Source organism: Balaenoptera borealis (genome assembly GCF_965194805.1).
Source record: "Balaenoptera borealis genome assembly, chromosome: 11".
NCBI lineage: Eukaryota > Metazoa > Chordata > Mammalia > Artiodactyla > Balaenopteridae > Balaenoptera > Balaenoptera borealis.
This window is the reverse complement of record NC_138868.1, coordinates 65,976,601-66,000,913: the sequence shown is the minus strand read 5'-3', so window position 1 is coordinate 66,000,913 and position 24,313 is coordinate 65,976,601. Positions and strand designations below refer to the sequence as shown.

At 38.9% G+C, this 24,313-nt stretch overlaps 1 long non-coding RNA gene across 1 annotated transcript in view; it reads left to right on the top strand.

The window, feature by feature from the left end:
- Positions 1 to 24,004, top strand: part of LOC309605146 — a 303,910-nt gene extending 279,906 nt beyond the window's left edge. The window contains exon 2 of the long non-coding RNA XR_014231253.1: positions 18,584 to 24,004. This is a non-coding gene — a long non-coding RNA (uncharacterized lncRNA). The remainder of the gene's footprint in view (positions 1 to 18,583) is intronic.
- The last annotated feature ends 309 nt before the right edge of the window (positions 24,005 to 24,313 follow it).

The window sequence follows — 24,313 nt, the reverse complement described above, 5'->3', positions numbered from 1 at the left end:
ACAGAGGAAATTTTAAAATACCTATCTTAACACTATTCAGTATTAACTTCAAGACCTTTGGGTTTTTAAGATTTGGAAATTTGGCAACAGAACCTCACTTCAGATATTGCATGCTACCCAAGAAGATGAAATATTTAGAAGCTGGAGATTGCTGGAGACATAAAATATCAGTGTTTGCAAAAACCTACAATGATGAAATATTTACAGCCTTCCCAAATGGAGTATTAGTAAGTGTCAGCAGCAGGTAGAGCTTTGGGATCAGGTCTGTAGGCATGTTGGCTGCTCCATGATTTTCGACATGTGGGAGAGGTTACCAAGAAGGATGCAGATTTTAATTTATGGTTCACGTTAGTTTTGGGGCAAGTTTGAAGAATTATTTTAAATGCATATATTCATTCTATGTACTTTAAAAGTATCAGATTTCCCAATTGATAATAAAAATATCCTCTTCTAAGGTATAGAGTTCCTCAGATGTCTGGACTTAAAAGTCAGAAGGAAGATCAGTAAGATTGGCTTCAGGTAAAAGATATATATGGAGTCTTTTTTGCAAGCAAGTAAACTATTAATGAATCACTCCTGTGCCTGAAGCAGTTGGAGTAGGATGAAACCAACCTGAATACAGAGCGGAGGAATACGCTAGCTCTTTTGGGAGCCTAATATGTGCCAGGCTCTTTGCTGCATACTTTATACATATTAGGCTCTTTAACATTCACAAAGATATTTAACACAGGTAATACCTGCCCTGGATCGCAAAGGAGGGAATTGAGGGTTGATAGGATAAGTCACTTGCACAACATGCACGTCTGGGTTCAAACATTTAGAGATGTCCCCTCTCATTTCCACTCCCTAGAAATATTGGTTGAGAGGACAACTAATTCTCTCTACTTTTTCTGTTCCCTGGTTCAACACCCACAGGAGACTTTTGCTTTGGATACTTTTCAGTAGCTGTGTTTGGAGATTAATGGATGGTTGGAGGCTCTGAGTCTTCTTTGTCATAACTCTCAGGAGAGAGCAGTATGTTTGATGTAATGTGTCTGCACCCAATTTGAAATGGTTTTCTTCCTCCTAGATGTGTTGACCCAGATTCCAGCAAACACTGTCTCTCCTGATTTCAAACTAGATTTTCGCCTCCTCATAATGCACCGCTTCTGGTATAGGCATCTTGTGGTCTAGAATTTGAGAGACTCTTTCAAAAGGTTTCTGGAGAAGGATTTAATGGCTCCTTTACATAATCTCCTTCTAAATGTCAGTGGAAATGGAAGGTCAGAGAGCATGTGACTCAGCAGTGGTCACGCAGCTGGTGAGTGGCTGAACTAGGGTTTTAATTCAGGTCTGTCTCACTTTAATCTCTCATTCCCTTTTACCAATTCCTAGTGAGTAGGATTCAATCTTACACTTTGCTGTATCTTCCTCAGTATCTGGCACAGGCTTGATTGCATGGTATATTATTTATTTATCTAAATAAATAATATTTTTAAAAGGCATCTGAATTATTAACTGACTCTCAGAATCACTTGGATTTTAACATGTACCAAGGCACAAATACCTATGAGGGAATAGTGTGTACAGGAAATGTTCCTTTCAAAGACTTGGTTTGTACCCTCATATATAGCGCTCATCACAGTCTGCTTTACATTTAGAATAATGAGTCTGTCTTCTCAACTAGGTTATCCATATGCTCTGTGTTTCATTTTTACGTAGCCCAGTGGCCAGCACAAAGTAGGCCTTCAAGTTGTGCTTACTGTATGGATTGGAAATATAAACACGTGCCAAAGCAGGGGCAGTGCACCCTCTCCTGTCCTGAGGCTGGGTGATGCAGTGGAAGGAGTATGAATGTTAGAATCAGAGAGATTCCCCATTGTCTAGCTGTGTGCCTTAGTTGCTCAACTGAGAAATGGGGCCAATGATACTTTGCTTTCTGAGAGGTTGGGAGAAATAAATGAAAAAACTTATTAAGTTGCCTGTCACATACTTGAAACAAGTTTTATGCGTCCCTGCCATCCCCTCTTCTTTTGCTCCTCAAAGCAAAGGTCTGAGGAGCCAAACTGTCCTCCCTGGGCACCTCCTGGAAGGACCACAAGCCTGTATTCCCTACAATTCCCTACAACCCCTTCTCCTTCCCCAATCTGTGTACTGTATTTGACACCAAGAAAAGAGTTATTTTAAAGTTTTATTCCCCCCATCATTTGTGTTGTGTTTGTCTCTCATCTGATATGTCAAGGATGTCTCATGCATTCAACTTAGCAACCACCCTTGCAAGTCAAACAAGCTGCTTTCTTTCGCCTGAGTCCCTCACTAGAGCAGTTCACCCCCAGTTCACACCCGAGGGTGCTTTTATTCTCCTCTTTAAACAAACTCAATCTGTTCTCTAACCATTTCTGTTGAACTCCATCAACCCTACAAAATGAGGCCAGAGGGTGCTGGCAAAACAGCACATTTCTTTTACAGAAGTTGAGGTGACTTAATACCTGGATGATTGGTGGCTGCTTCCAGGAGGATCATTTGTAAACAGGGCTACTTAATCCCTTCTTTCCAAAGAAAGGAAATTTAATATATTTATGGTTCCAGCTTCTCAACAATATTAAACATTTTATCTTTATTATCTTTTAACCTCATAGAAATGTTTTGGTGAGTAAATGAAAACATATTTGTGTATATATGTGTGTGTGTATTATATATATATAATATACATACATGAAAAACTTTGTTTCATATATAAGCCATCCAGCATACTTCTCACGTAATAGTAGGTATTTGATGTTGTTTTAATACTGTTGCCCCAAATTTGAATATGAAATGACTATCATCACTACCATGCAAAATAATAAAGTGGTAAGGGTGTTTCTTTAACAAACACAGCAGAATTTATATGTTCAGATGATTGAGTTACATCTATCTCAAAGTGATCCCTTTAAGAGGCAGCACATGTAATGCAATAGTTTAATTATAGACCATTGGTCTATAATATGTTAGAACTACTTGTAGGGAATCCGTGGCATATAATATATTACATTATTAAGATCATCATTATTAAAATGGCTGGTATAAAAAATATGTATTGTTTTTGACTGTCTAACAGTACTCCTTTACTCTGGGACTAGTATGTCCTTTCTCTGCAGAGCCGTTTCTTCTTCCCTCACGCCCCATCCCTGCACTCCTCATTGGCTCTCTTGTGTTAGTCCTGTGCTGTCATGTTGTCAGCACTCTGCCTCCCGATCACAGTTGACTGAGCCAGCAGTGGTTCCGGACCTCAGCTAGGCCAATCAAGCTCCTTCCCAGCATATTTTTAAACGAGAACTGGAAAAGGATCCAGGCACCTTTAGTAACTGAAACTCTTAAGAGTTATGAAGTTTGGAAGCTGCCAGTGTGATATTTCCTGATGTATGAAAGAACTGGTCTTCAGTAAGAGAGAAGCAGAGTGAAGCACCAAGGAAAGATGGAAAGTGCACTGGAACCTAAGAGCTAGCTATGTCTCTGCCACCATCAACATCACAGAGATAACAGGCTATATACGGAGGAGCATACTAAATGTTTTATGCTCATTATCTCATTATGTAAGATTATAAATCTTACACCATAACTTCCACACGTTTATAATCTGCCAGGATGATTGAACACACAAATTATAATTTCAGCAATATGAATAAGTTCTATGAGAGTTATGTAATACTGAGCAAAATGAGAAATATTGGGCTAACTTAGTGGAGAGAACAACTAGGACCTTCTTGTAAGAAAGGGATAGTACCCAAGCTGAGTCTTAAAGGAAGGGTAGAGCTGAGCTAAACAAAGAAATAGGGATACAAGATGTCATTAGATAATGCATAAAGTCAGGAAAGAGTGCCAGGAGTGTTTAGGATTGCCAGAGTCTTCAGTAGGAACTGAGGGTAGTAGGATCTTAGGTGGAGAAGGGTTAGGTCAAGTAGAACCTGACTATTTTCTGCCTACATCCTGCTAATAATAATCCCTAAAAGGCAGGGGAATGACATGTTAGATTTGCAGTTTAAATTGATTACTAGCATTATTGTGGAGGATGGATTTAAGGGAGACAGAGGTTAAGAAAAACCAGTTGGACAGCTATTACAGTAGTCCAGGAGAAATATTAACAGTGCTATAAATGACATGGTGATGGTGGAGATGGAGAGGATCTATATCAAATAAAATTTTAAGACCCAGTAATTAGTTAGGTGTGGGGGTAAATAGGAAGGAAAAAAGTGAGGTTTTAAGATGTTGCAGAGGTTTGTTCAAGATCCTGCTCCCTCCTCGGTGGGTGAGCTGGGACCCGAACTTGGGTTTTCTTATTCACATGTCAAAGGTTCTCAGGGGTCTCACACTGCTCACGGCAATTCAAGCATCTCTTGGGTGTCCATTTCTGTTGTTTTTCCTTCACTCAAACATTTCTTATTAACGAGACATTGACAATCTATTGTGCTAGGTACCAGGGGTAAAAGATGTGTAAATTATTGCTCTTGTCTGTAGGGACCTCAAGTAGGGTATGCAGGGAGGCAAACAATTACAATATCATATGACAGAGTATTATTCAGATATGTACAAAGGACTGTAGGAGAAGGAAAAAAAAGAGGAATTAAATGTATTACTGTATTACAAAGGCTTTGTAGATGAAAGGGATATTTGATCACCTAGATTCTAAGCTCTAGAAGGGTAAGACACTGTATTCTTTGTTTATAATATACAGACTCAAAATTTTTGGTATTGTTCGAACTCTTGGGTAGCACAGTCATGGGGCTAATAAGAAGACCTTTGTAACCAGAAAAATAGTTCCAATTCAGTTTAAATATATTAATGGAAATGTTCAGCAAAGGATAAGGAACAGGGCCATTCTGATCTATAGAAACCTTCTGTTCTTTAGATCGTGCTTAAATCTCACTTAACTTTCAGCCAGTAAATGGAGCAAAGAGTAAGATCCAGTTCAGCCTCCTCACCATTGCAGGAACAATCCAATCACAGAATCTCACTGATTAAGTAACAAGTGGTGAGCAACCACATTGAGTGGTATTCGTTCTTCCTGGAATCAAGGTCAGGAATTATAAGTCTATATTTTTCCTTGACACCAAAGCACCAAACTCTGAATTTCCTTTTTTGGCTTACATCCTTGGGGAGGGCTATTAGATGTCTGGTGCCGTAGCAGTGGTAAAAAGCAAGAAGAGAGTGGAACAAGGGGAAGTGCAGATGTGCTGGTGTTACCTGAAAACTGGGTTCACTTCCTGGTGGGTGTCAGCCAAATGGCACAACCAAGCCAAAGAGTGGGAGAAGGAAGCATGTATTACTTGCAGCAAGTAAGGAGAACACTGGGCATCTTTCCCAAAGCAGTGTGTCCCTGGATAGCAAAATTGAGGAAGTTTTAAGCTAAGGGTACATACATATTCATGAAGGGGCTTGGGCTGAGCAGAATTTAGCATAGAATGGGGGCAAAGGTCAACAGCCCAAGCTTTAGTTGATTGAAGTCAGGAGGGTCAACATCATCATTCAGTGGGATCCTTAGTTCCTGCAGAATTCAAAGATTGTTATGTATATCCCTTAAGGAGAACTAGGACTCTGTTTTTCACAGAACTATTTTTTCTTGGCTGCTTTTCCTTTGTTTCTGCATTCCCCAACTTCCCTTAAGATCATTAATTACCCAGACCTGTTCAAGAACAAGCATTATGGCAAGGGATAGATTACAAAATGGCTTAGGCAGAAATGGCTTCCCTTATGTCAAGAGAGCCATGCTTGGTTCTTTCTTTGGGGGCCCTCCCTACCCTATCTGCTTATACTAAGATGACTTCGAGCTAAGACTTATCTTTACTAATACTCTTAACATTCCTGTGTAATAGTTTTCCTTAAATGATATAAAGGTTTAGGATTTATTTTTTCCTGTTAGACACATAGTGAACCAGCATAGTGTAAATGAGAGAGAGAGGAGATCAGGACTGGCTTCATAAGCGTGTGACCTGTGCAGAACTTAGAAGGGCCTCGCTCTGGCTTTAATGTTCTGCCGTTGCTTTGTTGACATTCGTACTAATATTTTTAACAATAGGCCCCATGCTTTCATTTTGCACTGGACCAGTCCTAGAATGGATATACTAGTAAAACACCTGGCACACAGTGACTACTCAATAAGTGAATGAATTCACCCCAGATCTGCTCCATTGACAGTCTTCCCCATATCAATTGTTGGCAACTCCATCCTTGCAGTGACTCCAGCCAAAACTCTTGGAGACAGCCTTGACTTCTCCCTTTCTTCACATTCCACATCCTATAAGCAGATCCTCGTGGCTCTACCTGCTAAAATATATCCAGACTATGATTCAACTTTTATAATTGGCCTATGCAGAGCTTAAAATATTTATCTATGGTTACAGAATTAAATATAAGAGCTGTCAGCTTTGACAGTCAGAAATCCACCTATAGCTTTACAGTTGGCCCTCCGTATCCACAGCTCCACATCTGTGGATTCAGCCGCAGTTCATGTAGTACTGTAGTACGTACTTATTGAAGAAAATCTGTGTGTAAGTAGACCCGTATAGTTCAAACCCATGTTGTTCAAGGGTCAACTGTACACGATCTCTGAAGTCTTTTCTAGCTCTAAGATTCCATGATTGTATAGTTCTTCATATTATGTAGGTAATTAAAAATGTATGGAGGTGATTCTCCATAATTCCACTAGATTGTGAGCTCCTAGAAGGCAGGTACTTTTACTTCTTCACCTCTGCAAATCTGATACCTAGAGTAGTGTTCTGTACATAGAATGTCTTTAACAAATATTTGTTAAATGAATAAAAATGATATTCTATCATTTATAATTTCTGTAATTTTTATACAGTTAATAGAACCAACAAACCACTCATTATGCCTCTAATATTATGAAATTCTCTCCATTAGATACTGGCAATATAGAGGAAAAAGGTATGATATCTAGCAGTGAAAATAACACATTCTAGCAGCAAAAATAACAGAAAAACAAATATGCACACACACACACACACACACACACACATATAGTGTGGAACAGTATGTGTCACGTATGAGGGAAAGTATGATGTAGTAGAAAGAGTATGCGCTTTGGGGTCAGAAAAACCTGGGTTCAAATCTATACCTTGCTGCTTAGCTACTCTGTCAGCTTGGAAAGATTTCCTGGTTTCTGTGTGCTTCTTTTATAAAACTGGAGATGATCCTTTTGTTTCAGAAATGTTATGAGGATTATAATACATAATATATGCAAAAAACCTCACACATTGAAGGTGCTCAAAAATCGTGGCTATCGTTATTAATATTATTGTACACACAGATGGGAAAAAGTAGTCTAGCTTGAAAGAGTTAGGAATAGGTTTTTAGTGAGTTCATCTTGAGCCAATTCTTGAAAGATGAGAAGAAATAAATTAGGCAGGAGGAAGCAGATAATTTATCCTGGGCAAAGGGAAGAGCATGTGTGCTTTGGGATGTCATTTCTTTTCCTTGCAAGCAGTTCTGTTTGGCTCCAGCAAAGTAAAAGCTACCTGGCTGGACTTTGTCAGAGGGCAGGCAGGTGGAAGAGGGAGCAAGCTAAGGGCTCTTCTGCCTGTGCCTTCTTTCTTCCTTCTGTACTTACCGGGCAGAGGGCACATCAGTGGTTTCCTGACCTAATAGCCAAGAATTCCTCCATTTGGAGGAAAACGTAAGGTCATATCCTTTTTTTTTCTTTTATAAATTTATTTATTTATTATTTATTTTTGGCTGCGTTGGGTCTTCGTTGCTGCGCACAGGCTTTCTCTAGTTGAGGAGAGCGGGGGCTACTCTTCGTTGCGGTGTGCCGGCTTCTCATTGCGGCGGCTTTTCTTGTTGTGGAGCACGGGCTCTAGGCACTCGGTCTTCAGTAGTTGTGGCACGTGGGCTCAGTAGTTGTGGCACGTGGGCTCAGTAGTTGTGGCTCGTGGGCTCTAGAGCTCAGGAGCAGTAGTTGTGGTGCACAGGCTTAGTTGCACTGTGGCATGTGGGATCTCTCCAGACCGGGGCTCGAACCTGTGTCCCCTGCATTGGCAGGCGGATTCTTAACCACTGTGCCACCAGGGAAGTCCCAAGGTCATATCCTTTTGACCCCTGTATTTTCAAACTTCGAAAACTATTGCTGATAAGAGGAAAAAAAAGCTATAAGTGAGTGTTCTGTGGTGTGTTTTCCCGTTAGAGTTATGTGAGAGCTGATTAGGGAGAAATCTTTTCCTTGAAGTGGTGTTTTCTGCTTTGTATGAGCACTGCAACCCTCTACTTGCAGACAGCACTAACTGCCAGTGGTATTTCCTTGGAAGTAGCCCATGCCTCCATTGTCCTTTTGTTTTTCATTTCTGTCTGATAGTACGGTACTTAATTCCACCTTCCAGGTAACCAGTACATTGGACTAAGTATACAAGAAATTGGTTCTAATATATTACATCAGAGATAAAACAATCCTGAGCTAATCCAAGACTCACTCCTCCTCCTTCCCCGATAGCAGTGCTAAGCCTAGTTCCTTGCATGATGCCAGGAGTGAGGAAGGAATGAATAGGTGAGAGGTCTCTTCTTCTAAACACCTTGCTCTTGAAGGTTTACCTGAAAGGCAGTTGAGAGAGAAAGAAGGGTGAAGCATAGTGTATAAATGCTGCTCTTACATATACAATCTAATTCACTTCTGTCAACTTTCCTTCGAGGTATACATTATTATCCTAACTCTACAGTGAGGGGACTGAGGCTCAGAGAGATTAAGTAATATGCCCAAGGTCACACAGACAGTGGTGGGATTGGGATTTAAAACCAAGTTTGTCTAACTCCAAAACTGTGTTCTTTTCATTGTCATAGTGTTCTTCCCTTTTCCTGCTGTTCACAACTTTCTGTATGTCATCAATTCCAAGACACTTTTTTTTTTTCACATTCTGAGCTTATCTGAAAAGGGAATACATTGTGTGTTACAATTGCTATTAGCAAGAGAGAATTGTAACTGTTTGTCATTGCCTGTGTGTCCACAAACTTGGGTGTTATTCTTAATAGGCATGACTTGATAACTGCAGTCACTTGATGTTTTCACCAACAAACCAGTAAAGAACATTTGAAGGAGGAATATGAGTCCTAGTTTTCTGAAAACCTTCCTTTGATATGTGGTAAAATCAAGAAATCACCACCACTAAAACATGCACGAGAGTCTGGGGCTTGGGAGAAGATCTCAAGGAAGGTAGAACACTTCTCAGAAATGCTGCAACGCTGTTGCCCTTGATGGCACAAGGGAGAATATTGTATAGAAAACAACTGTAAGATTCTTAGACCAAAATTACACAGAATAGTCAAACTGGTTTTGCTTATATTGTTATATTTTTGCTTGTATTATTATTATGCTCATATTTTCTCATTACGTAAGTTTGGCATGTGATAAAAATCTTTGTTCAAATTGGCCCACATAATCCTGGAATCCATTCATGAATTTGCTCTCTCCCTTCAGCCATGTGCCAGTTTCAAAGAGCAAGGTCTGGGCTTGACAAGACTAGCCACCATGTTTTTGAGGTTCTATCGTCTTTCAAGTATTGTGTTATAGCATATATTATATCCTTTAATCCCAAAAACAATCTTGCTGAATAGTTATTATTTTCCCGATTTTATAGAAGAGGAAATGAGGCTTAGAGAGATTACATAATTTGCTCAAGTGCATACCACTAAAAGGAGCAGGATTTTAAGCCAGGTTTTCAGACTAAACAATCTTAGTCTTAAACATCATGTCCTATTACTTTTCACATATTTTCTGCACATCACACCAGAGGTACAGAGCTCTGCAGAGCACATGACAAGCACTAGTCAGTTTCTGGCAAATTAAATAATAAATTCCTGTTTTGGCCCCTGAAGAAAGGAGAAGGTAAGAGTGGCCAGGGCAACAGTGAGTGACTAACGTCAATGAAAAAATGTTGCCTGCTATATCAGTAAACAAAGGATGTTGCAGCCATCAAGCCATCACATTACAGTGGCCCAGCGATGAGCCTTGAGAGACCTCAGGATAGAAACAGGACACCCCCCCATCTAGCAGTCAACTGTTGCAGCCACCCCAGACGGTGTACCCTGAGGAGACTCAGGATGAGAAAGCACAGGATACTGTGCTGATACAGATAGCTGAGGTGCTTCTCAAAGGTATGATTTCAGTGAGCCCAGACTCTTGTATCTCCCCATACATAGAAAAGCACTAAATTCCTTGACTTGAGATGTCTGGTTTTCTTTAATTAACATTAGTCTTTTGAAGTTCTGACTACCTGGTCTTTGTTGCAAAAACTCCTATATGTCCTGGCTCCCCCCTTACCTTTTCGGAGCAGTTCCTTACCGCTATCTGAGAGGCTGTGTCCCAGACTTAAGTCTTCAGTTTTGTCCGCCAAATAAAACGTAATTCTCAGCTTTTAAGTTGTGCATTTTTTTCCAGTCAACACTAAAGACTCGCAGCTTTCTCTTGGTATAGCACAGAGGTGGACTTTGGAGTCAGACATGCTTGGGTTCGAATCTCAAATAAGTCACTCACTGACTGCAAGAACTTGGAAAGTTGTTTAGCTTCTCAGAGTTTCATTTTTATGTAAAGGCAGATGGTAATTGTAAACCTGCTGGGTTTTCGTTTGCCTTAAAGGAGGCAATGAATATGATTTTGTCACACTTAGCACACAGAGGCACTCCTGGGAAGACAGTTCTCTTTTCCCATTTCACAGGGTTAGTTTTGGGCTGAGTATCTCATTCCCATTTTACAATTAGGCCTTTTCTTCAAGAAAGTTAAATTGGCTAAGGAAAACTGTTTTCTATTTCCTCTGCTCCAAAACTGGGTGGCACATGTAATCTTTTATTTATTCAGTACATTCATTCATCACAGTGATATGCCACACAATGTGCCGGGCATCAGTGTAAAAAGAAAAAAAGCAAGAGCTTCAGCATCAGGATATCTGCAAGAGCCCTGGCTCCGTGAGGTGGTGTAATCTTGGACAATTAGCTCATCTTTCTGAACCTCACCTTGTTTATATAAAGTGAACGAAATACTGTCTCTTTTTATTATAGGTCAGCTGTAAGGGTTAGAAGAGTTAATTAAAATATAATTGCTTTGCACCTAAGAAGGAGTTAGTGTGATAGCTGTTTCCCCTGACCTTGATATCCTTGGGTAGAATCAAGCTGCTTGATTAGTTGCAAACCAAGTGATGGTATATTGGAAATGCTTAACAACAGGCTCTCTGGGGGAAAAAAAAAATCTCTGGTTTTACCATTTGATGATTTCCATGGTATAAATCCTTCCAGGGAGCTCCAGCCCACCACTGACAACTGTTTCTCTTGCTCTGTCTTAATAGCACGCAAGCCCATCTGGTGATTTCTTATGTTAGATAATATATTCGGAAGTTCCAGAGATTTGGGCGTGGACATCTTTGGAGGACCACTTTTCTGCCTACCACAAATGGCTACCATTTATTTTGCGCTCTGTGCACTACTGTGTCCTCTCAACAACACCATTAAGTAGAGATTCTTATTCCTACTTTGCAGATGAGGAAAACGTGACTCAGAGAGATGAACTTGCCAAAAGTAACCTAGGCAGCAGGTGTCAAACTGAGGTTTGAACTGGAGTCATCCAGTTCCCAAGACTATTTATTTCTCATCTACCTCCTTTTGTTGTCTCCCCTGTCAAGGATTCAGTAAACTGATTCCCTGGTTTAGGAGAGAATTTCCATGACAACAATTGGGTTGCTGTGGCGGTGGTAGAGGGGGATTTATTTTCAGAGTTGTATGGAGTGGTCTAGAGTTGATCTGAAAATAGAAGTTGCTCTGGATGGCATGTCCAGTCAATGGTGACCGCCTGCACTAACCAGAGCAGAAACCACCAAGAGTGTTTCTAGACTTCAGCTAGACTGATTTCACAAAGCTTTGTCCATCATGGTCACCCAGGGGATTTTTTTTAATGGAAAAAATAAATCAGTGAAAATGAAATGAATCCTCTCCAAATAACTGTGTTAGAACTCAAAGCTGTCTTACAGAGCAATAAAAACAGGGAAAATAGAGTAAATTCCATTTTAATTTCAGCCAGATTTATTGTCATCTTGGGGAGAGAGGGAAAGCTCACAAAAGCCATGCCGCATAAAGCCATTTTCTGAAAAATAACCCAAATACTTCTTAAGAAAATAGGTTAACTCAGTTTCCATGGGAATTGTCCCTAATGCTAAAATTTTATAGCTGACAGGAGAAAGTGACAGTGACAGAGAAACCAAAATGAATGTAGCTATAGAGATTTTTTGTTCATTATCACACCCCATTCTAATTGTTCCTTTACGTTTCAGAGCTCACCCCCTGTTATATTTTGAGGATAGGAACCAACCTATTCAGTTTGCATCCATATCATTTAGCATCGTGGCTAACAGGAACTAAGTGCTTCATACATGTTGGTAGAATGCAGTTGAATATTACATTACCCTGGTAGAGTGGTTCCCAAATGCAAGCCTCAGATTGGTAGCCCTAGATGACCTGAGGAGATTTGAAAAATAGTTTCCTTATGTTTATCTTAGAGATTTTAAGTACAACACCTGTGAAGTATCTGAACACCAGATACCTGCATTTTTATAAAGCCATGTAGGGGATTCTGAAACACACCCACGTTTTAGAACCATATCTACCCTCGTTCACAAATTTATGGGCAACATGCTAGACTCACATTTGCCAAAAGCCAAGGTTAACATTTTACCCTAATGAAAAAGCATAGGAAGGACTTTTATCACTCATTGTGGGTTTATTATGTGCCCCAAACTGGGTCAGGGGCAGTGAGGGATACCAGAACGGTGAGCCTTATCCCCAAGAAACAAATTGTATTAGGAAACGGAGGACATCTTTAAGATTCAGGCCTGTCTGGGATAGTCTCGGGGGGCTGGTGTGGAACTATGGGCACTTCCAATAATAACATGTATCAAAAGGGGGAGACTGGAGGGGCACTGATTTGGTTCAAGGACAGCAGAAACTTATGGCAGGAAAAGAAGATCAGAGCCGGTTACTGTTGAATGTGGTGCGGCCCAGACATGGGCCAGCTCCCTGCACGTGGGACAGCAGTGCTCTTGCCGTGAACACTGAGGCCGAGCAGCAGCCTGAGCTCCATCTGCAGGATTTGGCTGTTAGGCTTTTAGCAGCAGCAAGAACATGGTTCTGGCTTTTGGTATTGAAGTGCCAGGAATGTGGCCACAAAGCCAGAGCAGAAAATGAGGGAAGTCAGAGAAAAAAACACTTGAGAGACAAGAGAGCTAATTTACGGATCTCTGAGAGACAACCCCTTAATAATTAAGTACCTGGAACCAGAGAAAGATTGTGTTGTTGTAATTAGAGTCCTCTTCTTACTCATAGTATTGCCGAGGAAACGTTAGTTACAGGCATACCTCGGAGATATTGCAGGTTTGGTTCCAGACCATTGCAAAAAAAGTGAGTATCGAGTAAAGCGGGTCACACAGTTTTTTTGGTTTCCTAGTGCATATAAAAGTTACGTTTACACTATACTGTAGTCTGTTAAGTGTGCAATAGCATTATGTCTAAAAAACAATGTGCATACCTTAATTTAAAAATACTTTATTGTTAAAAAAATGCTGACTATCATCTAAGCCTTCAGTGAGTTGAAATCTTTTTGCTAGTAGAGGGTCTCGCCTCAGTGCCGATGGCTGCTGAATGATCGGGGTGGTGGCTGTGACAGTTTCTTAACATAGGACAACAGTGAATGAAGTGTGCTACATCGATTGACTCTTCCTTTTATGAATGATTTCTCCATAGCATGCAATGCTGTTTGATAGCATTTTACCCACAGTAGAACTTCTTTCACAACTGGAGTTAATCTTCTCAAACCCTGCCACTGCTTTGTCAACTAAGTTTATGTGATATTCTAAATCATTTGTTGTCATTTCAACAATCTTCGAAGCATCTTCACCGGGAGTAGATCCTTTCTATAGAAACCACTTGCTTTGCTCATCCATTAGAAGCAACTCCTCATCAGTTAAAGTTTGATCATGAGATTGCAGCAATTCAGTCACATCTTCAGGCTCCACTTCTAATTCTAGTTCTCTTGCTGTTCTCACCACATCTGCAGTTACTTCCTCCACTGAAGTCTTGCACCCCTCAAAGTCATCCATGAGGGTTGGAATCATTTTCTTCCAAACTCCTGTTAATGTTGATATTTTGACCTCTTCCCATGAATCATGAATGTTCTTAATGGCATCTAGAATCGTGAATCCTTTCCAGAAGGTTTTCAGTTGACTTGCCCAGATCCATCAGCAGAATCACTATCGATGGCAGCTATAGCCTCATGAAAGTTCTTAAATAATAAGACTTGAAAGTTGAAATTACTCCTTGATCCATGGGCTGCAGAATGGATATTGTGTTAGCAGGCATGAAAACAACATTAATCTCATTGTCCATCTCCATCAGGCTCTTGGGTGACCAGGTGCATTATCAATGAGCAGTAATATCAATGAGCAGATTTTGAAAGAAATCTTTTTTTTCCTGAGCAGTAGGTCTCCACAGTGGGCTTAAAATATTCAAGAAAACCATATTGTAAACAGATGTGCTGTCATCCAGGCTTTGTTGTTCCATTTATAGAGCACGGGCAGAGTAGATTTAACATAATTCTTAAGGGCCCAAGGATTTTTGGAATGGTAAATGAGCATTGGCTTCAAATTAAAGTCACCAGTGCATTAACCCCTAACAAGAAAATCAGCCTGTCCTTTGAAGCTTTGAAGCCAGACATTGACTTCTGTCTAGCTATGAAAGTCCTAGATGCCATCTTCTTCCAATATGAGGCTGTTTCATCTGTGTTGAAAATCTGTTGTTTAGTGGAGCCACCTTCATTAATGATCTTAGATCTTCTGGATAAGTTGCTGCAGCTTCTACATCAGCACTTACCGCTTCACATTGCACTTTTAGGTTTTGAAGATGGCTTCTTTCCTTAAACCCAATGAATCAACCTCTGCTAGCTTCACACTTTTCTTCTGCAGCTTCCTCATCTCTCCCAGCCTGTATAGAATTTTAGAGAGTTAGGGCCTTCCTATGGATTAGGCTTTGGCTTAAGGGAATGTCATGTCTGGTTTGATCTTCTATCCAGACCACTAAAACTTTCTGCATATCAGCAATAAAGCTGTTTCACTTTCTTACCATTTGTGTGTTCACTGGAGTAGCACTTTTACTTTCTTTCAATAACTCTTCCTTTGCATTCACAACTTGACTAATTGTTTGGCACAAGTGGCCTGGCCTTTGACCTATCTCAGCTTTCGACATACCTTTCTCACTAAGCTTCATCGTATCTAGCTTTTGATTTAAAGTGAGAAATGTGTGACTCTTCCTTTCACTTGAACACTTAGAGGCCATTGTAGGGTTATTCATTGACCTGATTTCAATATTTTTGTGTCCCAGGGAATAGTAGGGCCCAAGGAGAGGGAGAAGGACAGGAGATTGTCTGGTCAGTAGAGCATTGAGAACACATACAACATTTATCAGTTAAGTTCACCATCTTATATGGGTGCAGTTTGTGGTGCCCCAAAACAATTACATAGTAACATCAAAGGTCACTAGTCACCGATCACCATAACAAATATAGTAATAATGAAAAAGTTTGAAATATTGTGAGAGTTACCAAAATGTGACACAGAGACACAAAGTGAGCAAATACTGTTGGAAAAATGGTGCCGATACACTTGCTCCCTGCAAGGTTGCCACAAACCTTCAGTTTGTGGAAAACACAATATCTGTGAAGTACAATAAAGTGAAGTGCAATAAAATGAGGTATGCTTGTGTAACGAAACAATGAGAGTAACAAGTGAGTATAAAGGAAAGCATAACTAATAGAATAACAAAATACTATGTAGTATTACATAGTAGACTATATAATATAGTAGTCATGACATGACATAGTCTCTAAATTCAGCATGAGTTTATGCCCAGAAAATATGGATAAAAATAAAAATGTGAAACAGATAAAAAATAAAAGAAGAAAGAGAAAGAGAAGGCAAAAGAAGTACCAGAATTGCTTTATTAACAACTGGACAAGCACCCAGTACCTTAGTGCCTAGTCTGGAGTGTGTCCTTTAAGTCAACACTCCACCCATAAAATGTGACTCAACAAATGTCCTGAGCTCTGAACACAGGGATAGCATTTTTCCTGAATAGCCTGCATTATTCCATTTCCGTCAGCATCTTCTACGTGCTAGGTGTTCTCATATATTGGAGACACCATTAAAATAAAACAAAGTCCCTACCTTGTTTTTCATCAGAGCACTCAACACTAGTTGATATTTTATTATAAATTATTTTAAATTGTCTGTAGTATGTGTCCCACCTAAAAGTGTGCTCCAGGAGGGAAATGACCTATCTTTCCTGTTCACCGGTCTATTCCCAATGCCTTTTATAGACCCTACTCATCAGTTACTAGTTGAATAGATGAATAAATGCATGCGTGAGAGAATGAGTGAATAATCTTGGGAATGAAGTGATTAAATAGGAAATTATGAGTTTCTTCTGAACCACTATCTTGAGGGATAGGTTACTGAGCATAAAACATAGAAGGAATAGGGTTGCTGGTCATATATAATGTGTACTTTCTGTTCTGGTTATATAGGATGTATACTTTCTGTTTCCACACCAAACAGGAAATGACTCTTCTCGCCAAAAAGGGATATAAAATTCCCCAACTTAAAGCAGTACTCAATATAGTCTAGGCTAAATGTGGTAAAAATAAATCCCACAATTTCAGTCACTTAACACAGTAAAACGTTACTTCATTTTTCCATCACAACCCCTTGAGTTGTGATATAAACAGTGACTTGGGGCGCTCAGCTCTTTCCATCTTGTGGCTTACCATTTTGAACTCTTTCTTTTCAGAGCTTTAACATGGGGATAGAGACAGCAGGCAACGTGTGTGGCATGTTACGGCCAGGACGTGAAGTGATGTACATTACTTCCATCCGTATTCTATTAGCATAATATCATCGACTTGTAAGAGGGCTGGAAAATGTGGTCATCCTGTGTGCCAAGGAGGAAATTATGGTTTGGTGAACACATGGCATTGTCTTATGTTACATTTTCAACACTGAGTTTAAAAATAAGAAGAGCCATGCTGTTTCTAGCCATAGCCGACAGGTATAGGAAGTACAGATGGGAAACAAAATAGTCTATACAAATCCTTTAATAAAGAACCATTAATAAGATATTACTTAATTTATTCACTAGATATATATGAAGTTATTACTGTATACCACTCTTTGTACTGTCTTATAGCCTACAGTCTAGAAGGAAAGATACGTGAGCTGTTATGATGAAGTAAGATGAGCATCTTGATAAAGTACAGCATGTTGTGGGAAAACCATAATAATATTTTAAAATAATAATAATTACTAAGATTTTGAGCATTTGCCGTGTATCAGGCACTTTAAAGATATTATTGCCTTTGTTTTTCACAACGGTAAGAGATAGACACTATTATTGTTGTTGTTTTGTGGATGGGTAAACCAAGGCTTAGAGAAAATCAGCAGCTTACTCAAGGTCACACAGTAATTAATATACTGCAAGTAATTGAATAAGCAATGATTAGCCTTGGTAATGAAAGTTTCTAAAACAAGAATGGGATGGTTTTACCCCAGATTATGTCATATAGAATGAAATAATATAAAACTCCCGGAGGAAAACCCACATGAGGTGAGCACTGAAACTATTCCATGACCACATAGAGATTCTTACCAGCTCCTTTGTGAGCAAGAACCAAAGGTGACAGCAGGATCAACTGTGCATTCCCTTCATCTGCTGCACAGAGAACTGAAAATAAAGCCCACAGAGTTTCCATACGAAGTGTGAGCCCTACTTTTTTAAGCAAATTTTTTTGTCGTTTTTAGTCCCAACTTGAAAAATCTCAGTCACTGCAAAACACTCTATCGCCTTACCTCTCTGTCTTCTTATCTATCTTCTTATCTATCTATCTATCTCTACTTATCTATCTGTCTACTTCTCTGTCTATTTATCTAATCTATCTATTTAATCTATTTTACCTGCCTACATACTAACCTAGAGAGAGAAGCTAAGTGTAGCAATGTAGGTGCTTCCTTTGAAATTTGTCTCTTATGCTGGGGTGTGCTATGCCCTGGCAATGTGGTTATGTATCTACATAATCAAATAAGAAAATATTTGTGAGTGCACACAGTCCCATTCCAAGTAAATGAGCAATTTTATGCTCACCTAAAGTAATTTATTGATTTAGTGATTAATAACACAACTTATATTTATGATCCTTTTTTTTTAACACCTTTATTGGAGTATAATTGCTCTACAATGGTGATTTAGTGTCTGCTTCACAACAAAGTGAATCAGCTATACACACAAAAACATACTCATATCTCCTCCCTCCTGTGTCTCCCTCCCACCCTCCCTATCCCACCCCTCTAGGTGGTCACAAAGCACCAAGCTGCTCTCCCTGTACAATGCGGCTGCTTCCCACTAGCTATTTGTTTTACATTTGGTAGTATATATATAAGTCCATGCCACTCTTTCACTTCGTCCCAGCTTACCTTTCCCACTCCCTGTGTCCTCAAGTCCATTCTCTATGTCTGCGTCTTTATTCCTGTTCTGCCTCTAGGTTCTTCAGAACCATTTTTTTTTTTTTAGATTCCATATATATGTGTTAGTATACGGTATTTGTTTTTCTATTTCTGACTTACTTCACTCTGTATGACAGACTCTAGGTCCATCCACCTCACTACAAATAACTCACTTTCATTTCTTTTTATGGCTGAGTAATATTCCATTGTATATATGTGCCACATCTTCTTTATCTGTCGGTGGACACTTAGGTTAGGTTGCTTCCATGTCCTGGCTAATGTAAATAGAGCTGCAGTGAACATTGTGGTACATGACTCTTTTTGAATTATGGTTTTCTCAGGGTATATGCCCAGTAGTGGGATTGCTGGGTCATATTGTAGTTCTATTTTTAGTTTTTTAAGGAGCCTCCATACTGTTCTCCATAGTGGCTGTATCAATTTATATTCCCACCAACAGTGCAAGAGGGTTCCCTTTTCTCCACACCCTCTCCAACATTTATTGTTTGTAGATTTTTTGATGATGGCCATTCTGATTGGTGTGAGGTGATACCTCAATGTAGTTTTGATTTGCATTTCTCTAATGATTAATGATGTAGAGCTTTCTTTCATGTGTTTGTTGGCAATCTGTATATGTTCTTTGGAGAAATGTCTATTTAGGTCTTCTGCACATTTTTGGATTGGGTTGTTTGTTTTTTTGATATTGAGCTGTATGAGCTGCTTGTAAATTTTGGAGATTAATCCTTTGTCAGTTGCTTCATTTGAAAATATTTTCTCCCATTCTGAGGGTTGCCTTTTCGTCTTGTTTATGATTTCCTTTGCTGTGCAAAAGCTTTTAAGTTTCATTAGGTCCCATTTGTTTATTTTTGCTTTTATTTCCATTTCTCTAGAAAGTGGGTCAAAAAGGATCTTGCTGTGATTTATGTCATAGTGTTCTGCCTGTGTTTCCCTCTAAGAGTTTTATAGTGTCTGGCCTTATATTTAGATCTTTAATCCATTTTGAGTTTATTTTTGTGTATGGTGTTAGGGAGTGTTCTAATTTCATTCCTCTACATGTAGCTGTCCAATTTTCCCAGCACGACTTATTGAAGAGGCTGTCTTTTCTCCATTGTATATTCTTGCCTCCTTTATCAAAAATAAGGTGACCATATGTGTGTGGGTTTATCTCTGGGCTTTTTATCCTGTTCCATTGATCTGTATTTCTGTTTTTGTGCCAGTACCATACTGTCTTGATTCCTGAAGCTTTGTAATATAGTCTGAAGTCCAGGCACCTGATTCCTCCAGCTCCATTTTTCTTTCTCAAGATTGCTTTGTCTAATCAGGGTCTTTTGTGTTACCATACAAATTGTGAAATTTTTTGTTCTAGTTCTGTGAAAAATGCCAGTGGTAGTTTGATAGGGATTGCATTGAATCTGTAGATAGCTTTGGGTAGTAAAGTCATTTTCACAATGTTGATTCTTCCAATCCAAGAACATGGCATATCTCTCCATCTGTTTGTATTGTCTTTAATTTCTTTCATCAGTGTTTTATAGTTTTCTGCATACAGGTCTTTTGTCTCCTAAGGTAAGTTTATTCCTAGGTATTTTATTCTTTTTGTTGCAGTGGTAAATGGGAGTGTTTCCTTAATTTTTCTTTCAAATTTTTCATCATTAGTGTCTAGGAATGCAAGAGATTTCTGTGCATTAATTTTGTATCCTGCTACTTTACCAAATTCATTGATTAGCTCTAGTAGTTTTCTGGTAGCGTCTTTAGGATTCTCTAGGTATAGTATCATGTCATCTGCAAACAGTGATAGCTTTACTTCTTCTTTTCCTATTTGGATTCTTTTATTTCTTTTTCTTCTCTGATTGCTGTGGCTAAAACTTCCAAAACTATGTTGAACAGCAGTGAGAGTGGGCAACCCTGTCTTGTTCTTGATCTTAGTGGAAATGGTTTCAGTTTTTCACCATTGAGAACGATGTTGGCTGTGGGTTTGTCATATATGGGCTTTATTATGTTGAGGTAAGTTCCCTCTCTGCCTACTTTCTGGAGGGTTTTCATCATAAATGGGTGTTGAATTTTGTCAAAAGTTTTTTCTGCATCTCTTGAGATGATCATATGGTTTTTATCCTTCAATTTGTTAATATGGGTTATCACATTGATTGATTTGCATATATTGAAGAGTCCTTACATTCCTGGGATAAACCCCACTTAATCATGGTGTATGATCCTTTTAATGTGCTGCTGGATTCTGTTTGCTAGTATTTTGTTGAGGATTTTTGCATCTAGGTTCATCAGTGATATTGGTGTGTAATTTTCTTTTTTTGTAGTATCTTTGTCTGGTTTTGGTATCAGGGTGATGGTGGCCTCGTAGAATGAGTTGGGGAGTGTTCCTCCCTCTGCTATATTTTGGAAGAATTTGAGAAGGATGAGTGTTAGCTCTTCTCTAAATGTTTGATAGAATTTGCCTGTGAAGCCATCTGGTCCTGGGCTTTAGTTTGTTGGAAGATTTCTAATCACAGTCTCAATTTAAGTGCTTGTGATTGGTCTGTATATATTTACTATTTCTTCCTGGTTCAGTCTCAGAAGGTTGTGCTTTTCTAAGAATCTGTCCATTTCTTCCAGGTTGTCCATTTTATTGGCATATACTTACTTGTAGTAATCTCTCGTGATCCTTTGTATTTCTGCAGTGTCAGTTGTTACTTCTCCTTTTTCATTTCTAATTCTATTTGATTCTAATTTCTAATTCTATTGATTCTTTTTTTCTTGAGGAGTCTGACTAATGGTTTATCAATTTTGTTTATCTTCCCAAAGAACCAGCTTTTAGTTTTATTGATCTTTGCTATCCTTTTCTTCATTTGTTTTTCATTTATTACTGATCTGATTTTTATGATTTCTTTCCTTCTGTTAACTTTGGGGTTTTTTTGTTCTGCTTTCTCTGATTGCTTTAGGTGTAAGGTTACATTGTTTATTAGGGATGTTCCTTGTTCCTTGAGTTAGGATTGTATTGCTATAAAGTTCTTTCTTAGAACTGCTTGTGCTGCTTCCCATAGGTTTTGGGTCGTCGTGTTTTCATTGTCATTTGTTTCTAGGTATTTTTTGATTTCCTCTTTGATTTCTTCAGTGATCTCTTGGTTATTTAGTAGTGTGTTGTTTAACCCCTATGTGTTTGTATTTTTTACAGTTTTTTTCCTGTAATTGATATCTAGTCTTGTAGCGTTGTGGTTGGAAAAGATACTGATATGATTTCAATTTTCTGAAATTTACCAAGGCTTGATTTGTGACCCAAGATATGATCAATCTGGAGAATATTCCATGGGCACTTGAGAAAAAAGTGTATTCTGTTGTTTTTGGATGGAATGTCCTATAAATATCAATTAAGTCCATCTTGTTTAATGTATCATTTAAAGCTTGTGTTACCTTATTTATTTTCATTTTGGATGATCTGTCCATTGGTGAAAGTGAGGTGTTAAAGTCCCCTACTATGATTGTGTTACTGTCGATTTCTCCTTTTATGGCTGTTAGCATTTGCCTTATGTATTGAGGTGCTCCTATGTTGGGTGCATAAATACTTATAATTGTTATATCTTCTTCTTGGATTGATCCCTTGATCATTATGTAGTGTCCTTCTGTGTCTCTTGTAATAGTCTTTCTTTTAAAGTCTATTTTGTCTGATATGAGAATTGCTACTCCACCTTTCTTTTGATTTCCATTTGCATGGAATATCTTTTCCCATCCCCTCACTTTCAGTCTAGTGTGTCCCTAGAATGAAGTAAGTCTCTTGTAGATAGCATATATACGGGTCTTGTTTTTGTATCCATTCAGCCAGTCTATGTCTTTTGGTTGGAGCATTTAATCCATTTACATTTAAAGTAGTTATCGATAATGTGTGTTCCTATTACCATTTTCTTAATTGTTTTGGGCTTTTTATTATAGGTCTTTTCCTTCTCTTATGTTTCCTGCCTCGAGAAGTTTCTTTAGGATTTGTTGTAAAGCTGGTTTGGTGGTGCTGAATTCTCTTGGCTTTTGCTTATCTGTAAAGGTTTTAATTTCTCCATTGAATCTGAATGAGATCCTTGCTGGGTAGAGTAATCTTGGTTGTAGGTTTTTCTCTTTCATTACTTTAAATATGTCCTGCCACACCCTTCTGGCTTGCAGAGTTTGTGCTGAGAAATCAGCTGTTAACCTTATGGGGATTCCCTTGTATGTTATTTGTTGCTTTTCCCTTGCTGCTTTTAATATTTTTTCTTTGTGTTTAGTTTTTGATAGTTTGATTAATATGTGTCTTGGTGTGTTTCTCCTTGGATTTGGAGTCCCAAGTATGGGACTCTCTGTGCTTCCTGGACTTGATTCACTATTTCCGTTCCCATACTAGGTAAGTTTTCAACTATAATCTCTTCAGATATTTTCTCAGTCCCTTTATTTTTCTCTTCTTCTCTGGGACCCCTATACTTTGAATGTTGGTGCATTTAATGTTGTCCCATATGTCTCTGAGACTGTCCTCAATTCTTTTCATTGTTTTTTCTTTAGTCTTCTCTGCGGTAGTTATTTCCAGTATTTTATCTTCCAGGTCACTTATCCGTTCTTCTGCCTCAGTTATTCTGCTATTGATTCCTTCTAGAGGATTTTTAATTTCATTTATTGTGTTGTTTGTCATCGTTTGTTTGCTCTTTGGTTCTTCTAGGTCCTTGTTAAACGTTTCTTGTATTTTCTCCATTCTATTTCCAAGATTTGGGATCATCTTTACTATCATTATTCTGAATTCTTTTTCAGTTAGACTGCCTATTTCTTCTTCATTTGTTTGTTCTGGTAGGTTTTTACCTTGCTCTTTCATCTGCTGTGTGTTTCTCTGTCTTCTCATTTTGCTTAACCTATTGTGTTTGGGGTCTCCTTTTCGCAGGCTGCAGGTTTGTAGTTCCTTTGTTTTTGGTGTCTGTCCCCAGTGGGTACGGTTGGTTCAGTGCATTGTGTAGGCTTCCTGGTGGAGGGGACTAGTGCCTGAGTTCTGGTGGATGAGGCCAGATCTTTCTGGTGGGCAGGTCCGCATCCAGTGGTGTGTTTTGGGGTGTCTGTGACCTTATTATGATTTTAGGCAGCCTCTCTGGTAGTGGATGGTGTTGTGTTCCTGTCTTGCTAGTTGTTTGGCATAGGTTGTCTTGCACTGTAGCTTGCTGGTTGTTGAGTGGAGCTGGGTCTTGGTGTTGAGATGGAGATCTCTGGGAGAGCTTTCGCCTTTTGATATTATGTGGAACCAGGAGGTCTCTGGTGGACCAATGTCTTGAACTCAGCTCTCCCACCTCAGAGGCAAAGACCCCACACCCGGCCGGGGCACCAAGACCCTGACAGCCACACGGCTCAGAAGAAAAGGGAGAAAAAATGAAAGAAAGAAAGAAAATAATAAAATAAAATAAATTTATTAAAATAAAATATAATTATTAAAGATAAAAAAATTAAAAAGTAATAAAAAAGAGGAAAAAAAAAAAGAAAGAAGAGAGCAACCAAACCAAAAAAGAAATCTGCCACTGAGAACAATCGCTAAAGACTATACTAAAAAAAAAAAAAATTGGACACACAGAACCCTGGGAGAAGTGGTAAAAGCAAAGCTATACAGACAAAATCACACACAGAAGCATACACATACATACTCACAAAAAGAGAAAAAGGACAAAAAAATATATATCATTGCTGCCTTCTCAACTGAGTCCACCGTCTCAATTTTGGGATGATTCGTTGTCTATTCAGGTATTCCACAGATGCAGGGTACATCAAGTTAATTGTGGAGATTTAATCTG